The sequence below is a fragment of the Lepisosteus platostomus genome, chromosome 26 (genome assembly GCF_059453375.1).
Source record: "Lepisosteus platostomus isolate fLepPlt1 chromosome 26, fLepPlt1.hap1, whole genome shotgun sequence".
Lineage (NCBI taxonomy): Eukaryota > Metazoa > Chordata > Actinopteri > Semionotiformes > Lepisosteidae > Lepisosteus > Lepisosteus platostomus.
Genome location: NC_142636.1, coordinates 4,975,509 through 4,986,307, shown reverse-complemented (window position 1 = coordinate 4,986,307; position 10,799 = coordinate 4,975,509). Strand labels below are relative to the sequence as shown.

General features: G+C 39.8%; 1 pseudogene; it reads right to left on the bottom strand.

Annotated features, from left to right (window-relative positions):
• Positions 1-347: 347 nt before the first annotated feature.
• Positions 348-1,340, bottom strand: LOC148639756 (uncharacterized; annotated as a pseudogene).
• Positions 1,341-10,799: the final 9,459 nt, after the last annotated feature.

The following is a 10,799-nucleotide window of genomic DNA, read 5'->3' as shown; positions in this document are numbered from 1 at the left end:
GACACGTATTAAAACACAAAATATGAAAACCCGTCCTGATTTTTCAGTGCACAGGACACAGTTCCAGGGTCATTTGGCGTACCACCTGGAGGCACTCCGCGTACCACTGCCGGTCCGCGTACCACAGTTTGAGAACCACTGTCTTAAGTGAAATGATGAACATTCTATCATAAGTACACTCAAAACTCATATTATCATCTTATATGCTTATATGTATAAAGGTACAGACTTGGTCAGATGGCCTTTAAGTGCGTACTGTGAATAAGTATACCTTACCAAAAGTTTTGAATGGTGAAAGATGCACATATTTCTAATCTGGGTAGTCTGTAGGTTGACAGAGTAAAATACTAAATTATGTCCATTAACCATACATTACTTTCCAAAATTTTGTTCATTTTACACCTTAAGTCAGGATAGCTATCATAATGAATAGACACTCTCAAATCCTTGCATATCCGTGAAGTTAACAGTTACAGTCTTGCCAAGAAAGAGATATGAGCCTGTGTTTCCTTCCATCACACTCTCAGGTATGTTGTAAGATGCTTTGATATTTCCTCTTCCTGTGCATTCATTGTGCAGGGAAACTTCAGTGACCGCATGCTTTTCCTTTGCTGTTGGGTGCAAGTTTTCATACACAGTTTCCATTTCCTCAAGGGCTTTGCTGAGGGGAGCGAGTACACTTTCCCACTGTTCGATAACATACTGTAAGCAGGCTCTTGAATAAGGGTTTTGTGAGCCAGTTCTTGCAGAATTTGTTCTATGTTGTGTGCATTTGGCATTCTTCGGGAGCTGTAGCTGTCCAAGATTTCCAGTAATTCATCTTGGTCAGAACTGTTGAAGTCTCTGCGACAACATTCCAAGCTATAACGGTCAGATTCTGAGAGATACTTTAGAAAATTGTCAACAAGATCACTCTTCACATATCCAAGAGCTGCCTGTTCCAAGATTACAGGAGCAAGCCTGATGGGCAAATACTTCTGTTTCTGCCAACCAAAAGAAATAATTTTACCTTTACTCTGCCACTTTTTCTTGCCATAGTCATGTCAGAGAAATGGTATCTTGAAAGTGCTGCCTGTTGTACATTGTTCATAGAATTCATGCCAGAATTCAGAGAGGCCATCTCTGAGAACGCCTCCCTCATCATATCCATTCTCATACTGCCCATTTGGTAGTAGAAGCTTTACTTGAATTTCTGATTGAGTATATGAAAGGCGTTCCTCAGTGAAATGTTCAATAAGCTCAGATAGTATCTGGCTGCGATGGACAACAAGGAGTTTTTTGTCTGGTTCCCTGAGTTCTTGTGCCAGAGGCAAAGTGTCTTCTAGACTTTGTCCTCCCATCTCAGAGAGGTCTCTATTGAAAATTGTAATGATATTGCTATCCTCCACATTTTCCCAAGCAGTAGAACTTTGCTGACCTAAACTGGAATCATCTGTGACATCTGCAGGATAAAATTGTCACATCATCACTGCCTAACTTCAAATCATTTCCAGTATTTCCAACATAGATGACATCTAATGTTTCTAATTCCAATGGTGGATCAATCTGTGAGTCTGTAGAGGGAAGCTCCTGTGTGTTTTCCTGTGAGGGACCTGCAGTGTTTGATTCTTGCTGTGTCTCCACACCACCACTGTCATGTTTCTTTTTGGTTGACAGATAGAACCTCATGACAGTTAATTTGAGGCTTCATATAGAGCTCCCACTGTCCTCATCTAAGGAAACTTCTTGGTCATTTGTCAGATCCACCTCAAACTCAGAAATATTTCCATGTACATTCTTTCCATCTGGGAAAAACAAACTTATTGCCTCCGCTATGAGGTCTTTTTTTTCCAGTCCTTTGAAACACTTAACTTTCGTGTTCCACCACCCTTTTTGGGTCTCACCTGGATAAAGCCTCCTTTTCCTCCATCGTACAGCATCCAGCCCAACTCCACTTTCCTTACTTTCCTCTCTGTGTTCACCTCTTGATGAGGAGTGATATTTTCTGGATGTTTATACTTTTGTCTTTTATTCAGTTTTGACTTCAGTCTATCAAAAAGCTTTGATTTCCTACTGTTGGGCTGTTTTTCGTGTCTCCTACAATATCCCATCACTGCCAATCTGTCTCCATAAGACGGCAAATAATTCCTCATCTGTTCATCTGTCATTAACATCAGGACACTGGCATCAATCTAAAAATGAATAGTGTATTATCTATTTTCAGTTTCAAAATACCATACTTAAAGCATCATTTTATGTGGATCAATATGCTGATACTGGTTTAAGGGAAAAAGTCAATTCGGGACTGTTGAGGTATGAAGTGAAAATATATCTACTATACATGAAAATATCAATATACTGTAAAGTACTGTGCAGAAGTCAGAGACCACCCTTGCATTTATTTAATTCCCAGTTAAAACAGCCATTCAGTGCAAATTATTTAGTTTTTGGTGTCAGAAAATAATGCAAGAAACATATATTTGACAGAAAAGTACACTAAATATAACATCAAATCTATCAGTATTTAATTTGTCCACTCTTTACTTTTGTGCACCCTTCTGGCACTTTAAGTCTTCCATCCTTCCACTCAAACAAGTGGAACAGCTGTGTCCTCCCAGCACAAGTTGATCCCAAAACTGTCACTGACATTATATTAGAACACTTTCCATTACAAGTGACACTAACATTGGGTAGACACTAACATTGGACACTAACTTCCCAAACACACCATAGCTGCCCTGCACATATCTTTGTCATGTGTATCTGAAATGGCTAGAGGCGATATTTCTGATAAGATTAGCTATAAAGATAATTCACTTGCGTTAGGAAAATATAAGTCAAAGGAAAATAAGTGAAAAACAAGAGTTTCCAAAACTGGAATTAAAAATTACTACAATATACAGAGAAAATGGGACTCCTAACAATCGTGCAAGGCCTGGTAGACATCACCATCACATAGACAGAAGTTAACGTTTTTATCACTCTTGCATCAGATCTGAAAAAAATCCACAAGTGTTTCTGTCAATACTTCCATTGTAAGAAGACAACACAATGCAGTGGGTCTGAAGGGGTGTGTAGCTGTCAAAAAGTCACTATTTGAAAAGGAAATAGACAGAAGAGAAGAAAATTTGCCCTAGAACACCAAAACTGGACACTTGAGATAAGAAAGGCTTTATGGACGATGAGTCATTGAGTGGATTTGGATTTGGATCGGCAGAAGCAGAAAATACAATCAACTTCTAAGACTGAACTTTGGAGGTGTTTACATGAAGCATGAAAAAATATCCCAGTGGATTTATTTGAAAAACTCAAAGAAGGGCTCCTGTTAATAATGGAAGCTGTAATAAAGGCAAAGGGTGGACACACTAAACAATGAAAGATCTGACATTATATTTAGTTATGGATGCTTTTGTGTAATTTTGTGTTAAATATATGTTTCCTGGAATAATTTCTGACATTGAAAAATAAATTAATGGCCGTTTTGACTGGAAATTAAATAAACGAAAGGGTGGTCTCTGACTTTTCACAGTACTGAAAGTGCTGTCAATATCTACAGTAGGTCAGTGGGAGTTAGTTACAATAAACAATGAACACATCCATTCTGTTAACTGCCTTTACTTCCTTTATTTTTTTGATAGTGGAATGTCCCTGTCCCTGAGGAAATCGATAAGATCCTCCATCCTGCAATTGTGGCCTAGGAAGCACACATGGGACAGTGGTTTAGCATTGATTAGTTAGCATAGTGTAATTACCTAGCCTCCTGTTTGCCCAGACTCAAATAGTATGCATTATAGTACATTTAGAAGTAGTCCAGGACAGACAATGATGACCAACACTCGCCACAAATTTGCATTCATGTTACTGTGCTGAAATAGCTGCTGGAAAAGTGTTTGCAGGAGCTGCCTTGTACAAACAGACGAAACCCCCACAAGAGTACAGGCCTACTGTTAGTTTTGACTCATGAATTAGGTCGCGCTTGAAAAGGTTAAATTGCTCAACCAAAGTAGCTCTTGCATATGTTTTTTTTTAAACTTAGCTACGTTAGTCTGTGTACAGTTTACGCAGATGTTATTTAAGTCTGTGAAATGTATGAAGATATCAGTAGAATGTAGCACTGTACCTGGACTGAATTGTGAACAGTGGATTTCCTATGACAGATGAGCAACCTACTGTACTTTCATTGCTGGCGCCAGAAGTGAAGTCAAAACTGTGAGACTTGAAGTCGCATTTCTGAGATACCATAGCTTGTTTTTTTTAACTCACTGGCAGAAACGGGCTTCATGTGGTGTGAAACAGATCAGTGGGTTCGTGTTTCCCAGTCAGGATGGAGAACAGCGCCCCGCCCACTGCGCTCCGTCACGGAGGGGGGTGGAGCCTAGCAGAACAGACTGAGCGCTAATGGCACCGATTCATGACTTAGTGTTTAAAATTAATCTTCTTCATCCTAGCGTTAATACCGCATCGGCAGGGTCCGCTTGTCGGCACGCCCGTCTCCATTTGGCGCTGTCATAGGTGTAAAATATAGGTAAAATATACTGAGAAAAGTTCCTTTTCCCATCGGCCCTGAGATGAAGCCCATCAGCAGCAAAGGCCTGAGCAACGGGCTGCAGGTTCTGCAGAAGCACTCTGTTGCTCCTGAGGAGCTGCACATGGTCCATGTGAGAGGAGAGCTGTGAAAGAGCCCGGGCAGCTTCCTTCACAGCTCCAGCAGCAAAGAGGCATCGCAGAGCCGTGGCAAAACTGAGCAAATTGCCATATGAACCTTACAAGGAGATGCTCTCCTTCCTGCCACAGTCAGTGCTTTCCTAGCTCTAAGGATGTCATAGGAGTCCCCCTGGGCTCTGTTATTGGTCCCTATGTTAATGATCAGTAATATATCCTCGTTCAGGGCCTGGAGGTGGTACAGGTGCTGGTGGGCACTGCGTGTTGTGCCAGGGTGCAGCCACACCTGTTCTGCTGGCATCAGTGTTTCCAGGCCCCACAACATAGAGTCTCTGAGGACATACACTTTCTTTGGACCTGATGGGAAAAAAGGCATTATCACAGGCATTGCATGGCTACATCATAAGATAAATCTTAAAAGTATATAAACTGTACCTGAACAACATACATATCCAATGAATAACAATGAACAACAGTGTAAAAATTACGACTCGCAAGTAACTATAGACAGTGCTGGAAACCAGCTATCACAAGGCATGGGGAAGTTATTTACATCAGCAGTTATATATAGAGCAGTAATTTCGTATTGCTGGCTCCAGGGATCAACTTTTCATCAGCCTCCCTGGCACATCAGCATCAGCTACAAGATGTTTTCCTTTTCGTCTTCCTCAAAATTATCTGCATCTGACACACAGTGTAACATTAGCAACTGCCCGAACTTAAGAAACCTAAGCAACAATCCTCACCTCATTATCCATGTGATCATCTAACAATGGATAATCAATTAAAGCCACTAACGTCATCATCACCCTCCTCTACACAATCCACAACAAACAAGTCTCCTGTTCTATTTACATGGACTGCCCTGCCTGGCCACCAACATTCACTCCCATCTTCACTGCTCACAAATGTGCTCCATTTTCTTGCCTACAAAGTCCTCTGCACTAACAGGAAGCAATTCTAAATAACTATTCATATAATCTTTCCACAAAGCAAACCACCACATTTTTCTAAATCCATCATCATCTTCTTCTTCTTACAAAGTCCTCTGCACTAACAGGAAGCAATTCTAAATAACTATTCATATAATCTTTCCACAAAGCAAACCACCACATTTTTCTAAATCCATCATCATCTTCTTCTTCTTTTCACAGCCTTAGTCCCAGACTGTCCTGGGGTCAGCTGCTTTGGTTGTTCTTCTCCACTTGTCTCTGTCGAGCACATCTTCCTCACTCACTTCACATACCTCCATATCTTTTCTAACACAATCTATCCATCTCTTTCTAGGCCTGCCTCTTCCCCTGTTACCTTCCACCTCAAATTCCATTACCCTCTTTGTTACTTCCTCAACGTCCCTCCTCATGATATGTCCATACCACCGTAACCTCGCCTCTTGCATCTTCTCAACTACATCTACCACCCTACATCGTCTAGAGATTTCTTCATTTCTGATCTTATCCTTCATTGAAATCTGCAGAATCCATCTCAACATCCTCATTTCAGTTCTTCTCATCAAGTTCTCTTCCCTCTTTCCAACTGCCAAGCATTCAGCTCCATATAGTAGTACAGGTCTAATCACAGTCTTGTACATTTTGCACTTTAACTTTCTAGGAATTTTCCTGTCACAGATTATTCCAGTTATTTTTCTCCACTTGTTCCATCCAGCTTTCACTCTTTGTTTTACTGCCTCCAGTGTTTCTCCTCCCTTTACCAGTTTTGATCCAAGGTATTTAAAGCCATCAACCTGTTTCAGTTTTCCTCCATTTGTCTCCTTAACATTGGTCATAGTATCTTCCCTTCTCTCCATTACCATTATTTCAGATTTTTCTGCATTCATTTTCAGTCCACCCTTTTCCAGACTCCTCTGCCATTTGAACACTTTCTCCTGTAGTTCTACTTCTGAATCTGCCATCAGTGCCACATCATCAGCAAAGATGAGTTCCCAAGGCACTTCTGTTCTTACCTCCTCTGTCAGTGTGTCAATAATGTTTATAAAAAGGAAAGGACTTAGTGCTGATCCTTGGTGTAATCCAACTGTGATTTCAAACTCTTTTGTCTCTCCCCATTGTGTGACCACCTTCATAGTTGCATCTCTATAGGTTGCTTGAACTTACTTCACTATGCTTTCTGGTACTCCTTTCTTCCTCAAGCACCAATACACCACCTCTCTGGGCACACGGTCATATGCCTTCTCCAAGTCCAGAAAGGCCACATACAGCTTTTTCCCTTTCTCTAGTGTCTTCTCCTGTAACTGTCTCATCACAAAAATGGCATCTGTTGTGCTTTTCCCCGCTGAGAATTGTGGGTTGTGGATCCTGACTATCTTCCTGAGTCTCTTGTCCAGAATTTTTTCCAGGATTTTCAAACCATGTTCCAGAAGTTGTATTCCTCTATATTTTTTTTTACACTCCATTGGGTCTCCTTTCTCCTCGTAGATGGTAACCATACTGCTTTTTGTCCATTCTTCTGGAATTCTCTCTTCCTTTGCAATATTGTTTAGCAATCTCGTCAGCCACTGAATCCCCTCTTCATCGAGGTTCTTAAAGTGTTCTGCTGCTATTCCTGATGGTCCAGTTGCTTTGCCCGCTTTCATCTCTTTGATAGCTTCTGTCACTTCCTTTACTGAAATTTCTTGGATTGGTCCACACACTACGTCTGCCTCCACTAGGTTCTCTACATTTAACAGATTTTTGAAGTACTCCAGCTATCTTTGCTTGATCTGTTCTTCTTTAATCAAGACTCTGCCTTCTCCGTCCTTGAGTACTGCCACCCGGATAATATATTTTTTCTGTCTCGCTCTATGTTTAGCAATCTTGTAGATTTGGTCCTCTCCTTCCTTTGTTTCAAGTTTCTCATACCATTCTTTCCAGGCTCTTTCCTTTGCTCTTGCTACACTTCTTTTTGCTACCTTCTTTATTCTCTTATATTCTTGTAATTCTCCAGTGCCATCTTTCAGAGCCTTGTCTGCTTTTTTCTTTTCCTTCAGTGTTTCCTGAACTTCCATATCCCACCACCACTCTTCATTTTCCCTCGGTCTGCCTCCTCTTGTCTTTCCACAAACCCTGGTAGCAGACTCTTCTAGAATGTGGCTTATCTCAGTCCACTCTTCTTCAACTGAAGGCTCCTCTGTTTCCTCTGTGTTGTTTTTCATTTCTCTCACCAGCCTGTTGAAATCTACTTTGTTTTCTCTCAGTTTCCACACTTTTGTTCGTGCTGGGTGTTTTCTCTGCTTTATTCTTTGCTCCTTCAATACTGTGATGTCCATCACCAGTAGCCTGTGTTGTGTAGTATGTAGTCTATTTGGGTATGGCCTCCACTCCTGTATGTCACCTTTTGCTCATAATTCTTTGTGAACCCTGTGTTCACTGCAAACAATTCAAGAGCTTAGAGTGTTTCTAGTAGCGTTCCTCCTTCTTCATTTCTCTCTCCTAGCCCTCTCTGACCATGTTCATCTGGATAATCTGGGCATTTCTCTCCTAAATGCGCATTGAAGTCTCCTCCAATTACCACCATTTAATTTCCTGGGATTCTGCTAACCACTTCTTCGAGATCTTCCAAGAAGCTATCCTTTTCCTCCTGTGGTCTTCCTACCTGTGGTGCATATACAGAGATGATATTCCACAACCCGCTCTCAAAAGCCACCTGTACATTGATAATCCTGTCTGAGTGTCTAACCACCCTCACTATCTCGTCTGCTAGGTCTTTGCACACTATCACACCCACTCCATTCATTTTTGTACTCTTTCCAGCATATAGAATCTTGTATCCCTCTCCTAGGTGTCTTGAGCTGTTTCCTTTCCACTTGGTTTCTTGCACACACAAGATCTCCACTTTTCTCCTTGCCATAGTTTCAACCAATTCTCTCCCTCTCCCTGTCATGGTACCAACATTCCAACTCCCCACTCTCATTGACTTAACATTCCTTCCAGGCCCCTTCACCTTGTTTCTTTTCTGTAGCCCCCACTCTACAGTTTTCCCCACAGTAGCGTAATTTCCATTAGTACCCTGTTGGGACACAGTCCCTCTCCCCATGTGCTAAATCTGCTTCAGAATCACATTTCCTTTTGTAATACGCAACCTTCTGTGATTACTTTTATTGCATATTTAATCTTTTGCAACTGTTCCTGCAATTCATCAGTACTCTTCTCTAGTTGTGCCTTTTCTTCTCTAACTCACTTTTCTGCAGTTCATTCAAAATGACTGCCTGCTCACATTCCACAACTTTTTGCTCAAGTGTCCGAAGCTTACTATCCCTGCATCTAAGCCTTTTATTCACATTCCTAACACTTCCATGTCCTAGCTTTTCATTTGCCTTGTGTTATTGTGAGTGAGCTTGAATTTCAGCTTCAGCCTTATAAAGCAGTCCTCTATTTTTTTTCCTTCTCTACCCTAGCTCTTTCATCATCTAGTTTCCTGCATTCCTCCAGTAATCTATGTACATTTTTAAACTGTGCTCCTAATAATAATAATAATAAACTTTATTTATAGAGCACCTTTCATACAGATAGCAGCTCAAAGTGCTTTACAAACCAAGCGTACAAATAAAATCTTAAAATTAAGAGATATACTTTTTGTTGTAAAGGAAAACACGGTAATACAGTAAAGCAACATAAATGTCAATTTATGCTTGAAAAAGAAAAAGAAATTAGGAAGGTCGTAATAGAATAAGAACAATAAAAGATAAATAAAAAAGAAAGATAAATAGAAAGAACAGAGAACCATTTTAACTAAAAGCTAAATTAAAAAGATGTTTTCAAGTGTTTTTTAAAACAATGTACCGAGCTTGACTACCTGATAAAGAGTGGTAGTGAGTTCCATAATTTAGAAACATAAAAACAAAAAGCAGCCTCTCCACTCTTTCTGTATTTCACATGTGGTATCTGCAGAAGGCCAGTATTTGCAGATCTCAGGTCATGTATAGGAACATATAAAGACAGACATTCAGTAAGGTACATAGGTGCTAGGCCGTTTAGAGCTTTAAAAGCAAGTAAAAGAACTTTAAAATCTATCCTAGAAAATACAGGTGACCAGTGAGGATCTTTCAAAACAGGAGTGATATGTGTTCTCTTTCTTGTTTTTGTTAGGATCCGTGCTGCTGCATTTCGAACAAGTTGTAAGGGATGTATTGTTTTCTTGGGAAGCCCACTAAACAGAACATTACAATAATCGATTCTACTGGTTAGAAATGCATGGACAGATTTAACACATGAATTTATCCTGCAAGAGTTCTTTCTGAATTTTAGTACCCAATATCAATATTTCAGTCTTGTCTTGATTAACTGTAGAAAAGTTTGGGACATCTACTGAGATATATCTAACACACAGCCGATTAGTCTGTTGAAGGAGTTTTGATCTTCAGATGGAACAGAGATATACAGTTTTATATAATCGGCATAGCTATTAAATTGATCCCACGGTTCCTAATTACATTACCTAAAGGTAACATATATAATGAAAAGAACAGAGGTCCTAAAATGGAACCCTGCGGAACTCCACAAGAAATGTCAAAATGTTTTGATGATTTATTTCCCAAAGCAACAAAAAATGATCTATTCTTCAAATAAGATTTAAGCCATTCTAAAACCAACCCTGAAAGACCTACCCAGTTTTCAAGTCGGTTGATCAGAATCTTGTGATCAACTGTATCGAAAGCTGTACTGAGATCAAGTAAAACCAAATTATGTTTATCGGCACTCAGTCTCAGGTCATTCACAACATGGACCAATGCCGTCTCTGTACTATGGTTAGAACGAAAACCTGACTGAAGTTACTCAAAAAAAATGTTAGAGACCAGATATTCTTTTAATTGAATTAAAACAACTTTCTCCAAAATTTTCTTTAAAAAAGGAAAATTCAAAATAGGTCTAAAATTGCTAATAACATAATAACTCCAGCTGACAGAGAGCAATTTACAATAGTAAAAACATTATCTTGCACACAATCAAAAACCTTCTTAAACAGAGTTGTAGGAACAGGGTCAAGATCACATGTGGAGGTTGTCTGTAACAGTTTTAAGAGTCTGAAGATTAATAACAGCGAAAAGATGTCATAACAGATGTAGGTGGCTGATCAGGACAATTGATGAGACTCGTTGTGGTTGTCTGAGCTATATTCTGTCTAATCAATTATTTTATCTTGGAAATGAATTGCAAACATCT